This window comes from Hippopotamus amphibius, chromosome 6 (assembly GCF_030028045.1).
Source record: "Hippopotamus amphibius kiboko isolate mHipAmp2 chromosome 6, mHipAmp2.hap2, whole genome shotgun sequence".
Classification (NCBI taxonomy): domain Eukaryota; kingdom Metazoa; phylum Chordata; class Mammalia; order Artiodactyla; family Hippopotamidae; genus Hippopotamus; species Hippopotamus amphibius.
The window spans coordinates 107,936,675-107,944,455 of NC_080191.1; the positions used below are offsets into that span (position 1 = coordinate 107,936,675).

At 38.3% G+C, this 7,781-nt stretch overlaps 1 non-coding gene across 1 annotated transcript; it reads left to right on the forward strand.

Annotated features, from left to right (window-relative positions):
• Nucleotides 1-4,168: 4,168 nt before the first annotated feature.
• On the forward strand, nt 4,169-4,275 carry LOC130856168 (U6 spliceosomal RNA). The gene has a single exon (XR_009054464.1). It is a non-coding gene; the product is annotated as a U6 spliceosomal RNA (small nuclear RNA).
• The last annotated feature ends 3,506 nt before the right edge of the window (nt 4,276-7,781 follow it).

Consider the following 7,781-nt stretch of genomic DNA (forward strand, 5'->3'; position numbering starts at 1 on the left):
ATGTAACTACTGTGTGTATAGAGTGAAAACCTTGCTTTGTTTTGTAAGGAATTTTAGGTAGAGTTGTTAGTTTTTTACTTCATAAAACTACAAGCCAACAGCAATGATTTTCATGATCTTTGGGACTATGTTGCACACTCCTATATTAATCAGTATTTGTAGCTGTCACATTCCTGGAATTCTACAACTAGGTGGAAACGTTTGGCCACTTAACTTATTTTCTAGTGCAGTAGTGCCACGGGCTTTACATATCAAAACCCCTATTATTTCATTACAATTTATGTCCTTTTTATATTATGTTTACCTTAGCATTTGAGAATTATATTAATTTTTAATGTGTATAGATAGTTCAGCAAATATGATTGTCATTTCAGGATACTACAGAAGCATTACAAAGTACTTGTCAAAAGAAGGGACTGGGGCTCATAGTCTGCGCTACTAGTTAACTAGATTATATGAAATCTTCAGGTCCTGGACACTGGATGTAGGGAGGTTTCTCATTCAGTTCTAAACACACTGCTATCGATATAAGCGGTTGAGAATCAATGCCATTAAAATTGGAAGATTCAAAATATAGCTTTAAACAATCATTAAGGATTCTTTGGATTTTTATTTTAAAATGGCATAAAAGTGGATATACATTGTCTAATCTCCTGCTTGGCTGATAGGGCTAACAGGTACAAAAAGGTGGGAGTTTCTTTGACCAGAAAGGAGGAGGGCAGATGCTGCTAAAGTTGGGATGGAATAAGAATCTTCTCTGAGAATTGGGAGATAATGCCCAAAGTCAAAGACAGAAAAAAGAAAATTTAATGGAGTGTTAAATACATTCTGGGTACTCCAAAGAATTCCAGTATTGCAAGGTAAAAGGCAAAGGATAAAAGTTCGGGTATGGAGAGAAATGTGGGGCCCTTTAAGGAGAAGATAGTGATCATAAGTTGGGGTAAATTATGAATATGTTGAGGTGTGTTGAAATAATTGACATTGCACAGAATAGAAATCATCTAGCCCTGATCCCCAGGCTTGGGGGTTCCATCAAGGTACACCAGGATTTATCAAGGATGGGACATACATATAGGCCCCCTCAACTCCTGCTTCTCTTCATCCATAACAGCAGTTCTGCAATGTCCAAATTTATATATTTGGGCTAGCAAGTAGAATATCATTTTTAAAAATTTCTGTGGCTTTTATAGATCAAAAGACACTGTTCCAACCCAAAGATAGAGTTAACTTCTTTTTCTGTTTTAGTCTGTTTGGGCTGCTATAACAAAATACTACAGACTGGGGGCTTACAAATAACATAAATTTATTTCTCACAATTTTGGAGTCTTGGAGTCCAAGATCAGGGTGCCAGCATAGTCAGGTTCTGGTGAAGGCCCTCTTTTGGGTTGTAGACTGCTGCCTTTTTGCTGTGTGCTCACATGCAGAAGGAGCAAGGAAGTTCTGTGGGGTCTCTTTTACAAGTGCATGAATCCCATTCATGAGGGCTCCACTCTTAAGACCAAAGCACCTATCAAAGGCCTTACCTCCTAATAACATCACATTGGGCATTAGGATTCAACATATGACATCCAGATCATAGGTTATGAAGTTGAGATAGACTGTTCCATTGGTAGCCCTCAATGAACCATGCCTCTCACACTCACCCCTTGTATATCCCTCTTCCACACAGACTCTGGACTTGGCCAAGTGACTTGCTTTTCTCAATGGGACATTAATCAGTGTGACATAAGCAGAAACTTGATAAGCACATGCACACTGTGTCTTCCCATCTGGAACCTTCCCTCTTGAGATGCTCACACTATGAGAAAGCTCAGTTTACCACATGGGAGCAGGGCAAGTGGAAAAGAAGGAAGGAAACTAGCCCAGAGACAGAACTGAGGTCCCAGATGCCAAAGGAGCAGTCACAGCCAGCTCTTGACCACTTGGGCTTGACCAGTTGAAGTCCTAAACACCATGGGAAGACAGAATCCATCTTTTGCCCTGTCTCAATTCCTGACTCTCAGAATGGTGAACAACAAAAACAAAATGGTGGTGGTTTTAAGTCACCAAGTGACATAAGATAAAGGAACTAGGGAGCCTCTATAATCCCTTAGCCAAGGCTGCTGTACCTATGAAAGCAAAGGTGATGTGCTTCAAATATTTTTCCATAGAAATGCTGATAAAAGTCCCTGCTCCTGCTTTCTGGGTCAAAATTCAAAGTGTCTCTGGATATAATAAGTAATATTTATCAATACAAAATAATATGGCATGAATGAAGTTATTTCCTATTTGTTAATTTTAAATGTCAGTGTCATGCCATTTCTATGGGGTCAGTGAAAATTCTCAAGAACAGAAAATGGTGTGGAAAAGTGTAAGTTTGGTTCTTTTGTAAAAATGATAATTCACCAGATAAAAAATTTGTTTTTCTATTTAGAGAATAGGATTCACAATCCACAGCTGACTGTATTTGCACAGTAATATCATTAATATGCATTTGCTGGTATATAGCATACCATTTAAACTGACCGTGACTTCCATGTACTGCAAGACCTTTAGAAATCTTTAGCGATTTGCTTCTTTTTAATTCTCAAATTTAGGTCCACATCCTATTGACTATATTTTGTCTGCAGCGGAACATGAGGGCCATGATATTTTAATTCCTCCATCAACTATCTGTTTGGGCAGAATTTGCACATCTACTGTGCAAGATCTGTAAAGTCTCCGCTGATGTCAGGAAGGCCACTCCTTCCATTCCTTATCCTGGCTGTGATCACATCAGCCACTACTCCACCCTTAGTGAATAATAGTTTCAATTAAGATGCGTGTAATTGTGTGGAAAATCTTGCTTTATCCCCCTACCAGCTTGAAAGGACTTGCTGTCTCTAAATGTGCAGCCACTTGGTAAACACATGCTGGGACTTCCAAAGAAATCATCAATATGAACAGTAGCCCCACAGCAAAATCTCACTTACTTTCTTCCTTCTCTGTCCTAATATAAGACTTTGGGCAAATCACAAATCTTCTGAGTCTCAGTTCACCCAGAAATAGACTGGGATTTCTACATTAGATGGTGGTTGAGAGGATAAAATGAGGAGATAAAATGATATGCAAGTCTGTCTTGATATTAATTCCTGGGAGAGGGAGAGTTATGTGCTCATACTTATGATTGTACAAATCCAAGATAGTATTTTTATAAATGTTGTTACTTAAAGTGCGAAACAAACAAATGAAATTCCACAACAACCATAGTGATGATTGATTTTATGTGTCAATTTGACTGGGCTACAGCATACCCAGATAGCTTGTTAAACATTATTTCTGGGTGTGTCTACAACGGTGTTTCCAGAAGAGATTAGCATTTCAATTGGTGGAGTGAGTAAAGCAGAGATCCCCTCCTCAATGTGGGTGGGCATCACCCAATCATTTGAGGGCCTGAGTAGAACTAAAAGGCGAAGGAAGGTTTAGTTCATTCTCGGGCTGCCTGCAGGAGCTAGAACATCAATCTGCCCTTGATGATCCCAATTCTCAGGTCTTCAAACTCAGATTAGAAACTACATCATCATCCCATTAGCTCTCAAGCATTTGAACTACATCATCAGATTTCCTGGGTATAACTGTATTGGGTAGATTCCCCAATTGCTTTGACAAGAAAAAGTTTAAATTGAAATTTGTTTCATTTTTCTTACAATGAAATTAATTTCCAAGGCAAACTAAGATGTATACAAATGGCTATATCTCAAAAGAGTGTGCTTAAGCAGCTGAATTATTCTAGCTCTATGCTCTAATATACAAGCATACCTCCTTTTATTGCTCTTTGCTTTATCGTGCTTCATAGATATTGTGGTTTTTACAAATTGAAGGTTTCTGGCAACTCTGTATCAAGAAAGTCTATTGGCACCATTTTTCCAATGACATTTGCTCACTTCATGTCTCTGTATCACATTTTGGTAATTGTCACAATATTTCAAACTTTGTCTTTACTACTATATTTGTTATGGTGATCTGTGACCAGTGATCTTGCATGTTACTATTGAAATTGTTTTGGGGCACCATGAACTGTGCCCATGTAAGACGGCTAACTTAAATGTTATGTGTGTTCTGACTTCTCCACTGATGGCCATTCCCCCATTTCTCTCCCTCTCCTTGGCATCCCTATTCCCTGAGACACAACAATATTAAAATTAGACCAGTGCTCGCTTCGGCAGCACACATACTAAAATTGGAAAAATACAGAGAAGATTAGCATGGCCCCTGTGTGAGGATGACACGCAAATTTGTGAAGCGTTCCATATTAAAAAAAAAAAAAATTAGACCAATGAATAACCCTACAACGGCCTCTAAGTGTTCAAGTGACAGGAAAAGTCATACGTCTCTCACTTTACATTAAAAGCTAAAAATGGTTAAGCTTCATGATGAAGGCCTGTCAACAGCCCAGATAGGCTGAAAGGTAGGCCTCTTGCACCAAACAACTAGCCAGGTTATAAATGAAAAGAAAAAGCTCTTGAAGGAAATTAAAAGTGTGACTCAAGTGAACACAAGGATAGTAAGAAAGCACAACAGCCTTATTGCTGATACAGAGAAAGTTTTAGTGGTCTGGATAGATCAAACCAGTCACCACATTTCCTTAAACCAAAGCCTAATCCAGAGCAAGGCCCTAACTCTTCAAGTCTGTGAAGGCTGAGAGAGGTGAGGAAGCTGCAGAAGAAAAGTGTGAAGCTAGCAGGGGTTGGTTCATGAGGTCTAAGGAAAGAAGCCATCTCTGTGACACCAGAGTGCAAGGGCAAGAAGCAGGTGCTGATACAGAAGTTGCAGCCAGTTATCCGGAAGATCTAGCTAAGATGATTAACAAAGGTGACTGCACTAAACAATAAATTTTCAATGGAGACACAGGCTTCTATTGGAAGAAGATGCCATCTAGGACTTTCATAGCTAAAGAGGAGAAGTCAATGCCTGGCTTCAAAGCTTCAAAGGACAGGCTGACTCTCTTGTTAGGGCTTAATGCAGCTGGTGACTTTAAGTTGAAGCCAGTGTTCATTTACCATTCTGAAAATCCTAGGACCCTTAAGAATTATGATACATTTATAATGCTCTATAAGTGAAACAAAGCCTGGATGATAACAAGTCTGTTTACAACATGATTACTGATTATTTCAAACCCACTCTTGAGACCGACTGCTCTGAAAAAGAAGATTCCTTTCAAAATATTACTTCTCATTGACAATGCACCTAGTCACCCAAGAGCTCTGATGGAGTAATGAACAGGTATGACAACGTTAATATTGCTTTCATGCCTGCTAACACAATATCCATTCTGCAGCCCATGGATCAAGGAATCATTTAGACGTTCAAGCCTTATTATTTAAGAAATATATTTTGTGATGCTATAACTGTGATTCCTCTGATGGATCTGGGTAAAGCAAATTGAAAGCCTTCTGCAAAGGATTCACTGCCATTTTAAAGCACTTGTGATTCATGGGAAGATGTCAAAATGTCTACAATAACAGGAGTTTGGAAGAAATTGATTCCAGCCCTCATGGATGACTTTGAGGGGTTACAGACTTCACTGGAGGAGGTAACTGCAGATGTGGTACAAATAGCAAGAGAACTAGAATTAGAAGTGGAGCCTGATGATGTGATTGAATTGCTGAAATCTCAGGATAAAACTCTAAGGGATGAGAAGTTGCTTCTTATGGATGAGAAGAGAAAGTGGTTTCTTGAGATGAAATCTACTCCTGGTGAAGATGCTGTGAAGATGATTGAAATGACAACAAAAGATTTAGAATATAACATAATCCTATTTGATAAAGCAGTGGCAGGATTTGAGAGGAATGACTTCAATTTTGAAACAAGTTTTATTACAGGTTAAAATGTTGTCAAACAGCACTGCATGCTACAGAGAAATCGTTTGTAAAAGAAATAGTTAATTGATGTGGCAAACTTCATTGCCACTTCAATTTAGAAATTTCCACGGCCACCCCAACCTTCAGTACCCACCACCCTCATTACTCAGCAGCCATCAACACTGAGGCCAGACCCTCCACCAGCACAAAGATTATGACTCATTGAAGTTTCAGATGATGGTTTGCAATTTTTAGCAATAGGAGATTTTTCATTAACGTATCTACTTTTTTTAGACCTAATACTCTTGCACACTTAATAGACTACAGTATAGTATAAACATAACTTTCATATGCACTTGGAAAACAAAAAATTCATGTGACTCCCTTTACTGTAGTATTTGCTTTCTTGAGGTGGTCTGGAATCAAACCCACAATCTCTCTGAGGTGTGCCTGTAACACTTTTGCAGAATAAATTTAAAAGAGAATTTCTTCTGTTTTATTTTCAACTAAACACTAGTTTTGTAAACCTACTTCTCTGATGCTTCAACCATGACCTATTCCAATAGATTATCATATTTCAGATATTCCTGGGGTAGTATAGAAGAGGGAAACATAGATGGAAAAATGTAACCATGGTTGCAGGCTACCATGGAGAATCTTAAAATGAGAAGCTGGAAAGCACCATGCCATTTCAGTTTAAATGAGCATCCAGGGCAGTATTAGAAGAAAGAGGTAGGAGGTTGTGAGTGCAGGAGGAGAATGTGGGAGAGAATAAAGACACATGGTGATGAGAAAGGAAGTAAATGAGGAATTTCCTTCCTGGCTTATGTCAACTTAATTTCACTAATTTTACTCTGTGATCACCTGACCTTTGTACCCATCTCCCCAACCTACTTCTCTGCTTTACTTCTATTTGTCTTTGTGGCTGTATATAGTAACCTCGTAGAGCATGAATCTTTTGATAAGACTGTCCCATGCTAGGAACACCCTGATTAGAAGAACCTTCAAAGCTCCTGAAGGGACAAGGTAACCTCCAGCCACGAATCCCACTGAGTAATGGAAAATGCACTGGGCTAAGTCCCAGAAGACACAGGTTCTCTCCCACTCCTACAAGGCAAGCCACTTAACCTTTCTGAGCCTCTTTTCTGTTATGTGCAAAAGAAGAATAACAATGTGTTCAGCCCAAGGTTGTTGTGGATACTGAAATATTGTACTCTGTAGACCTGAAGAGCTTCTTCAAAGGAAGTTATCAATCAGACATTACTGCAGCAAGGAAAAGGAATAACAGCTCCTAATTTTCATCTCCAAAATCCAAACACATGGACACCATGCAACTGGTGTACATATGTTTGTTTCTGGGGTTTATGGTAGGGCTGCATGCTTCCTTTTAAACTGCAATTTTGTAAATGGACTTTTAGTTCCATGCTATAGAGAAGAGTAACAAGGATAATAAGATGCAATGGGTGAGGTAATAAATATTTCTATGTCATACATAAAATATATATTTTTTAAATTTAAGTATATATTGTATATTAGCATATATAATATATACAATAATATATATATATAAATATATCACACGTATTTCAATCATTTTCTTTTAGTCTAGAATATAATTCCCCTTGTTTAGGTTATAAACGATAGTAGCTATTTGTATCCTATGGCACCTACTCAACTCAGTAATGGACCAAGTTTTAAAACCAGATTGAGCTCAGGTTGTGCCTGGACAACTTTTTGCAAAAGATGGACTCTTGTAAGTCAGGTGGAGTCAGAGATCAGTGTGGAAAGCACTTTGGTAAGTGCTTTAGCTGTATTATTTCACTTAATCTTCATGAAATCTCCAGTGAAGTTGACATCGCTACTATTTCATATTCAAGTGCTTTGGGGCATTATTAAACAACCCCATGGATATCATTATCTCCTTTTTTGGAAATGAGAAAACTGACATTGAGAGAGGTTGAA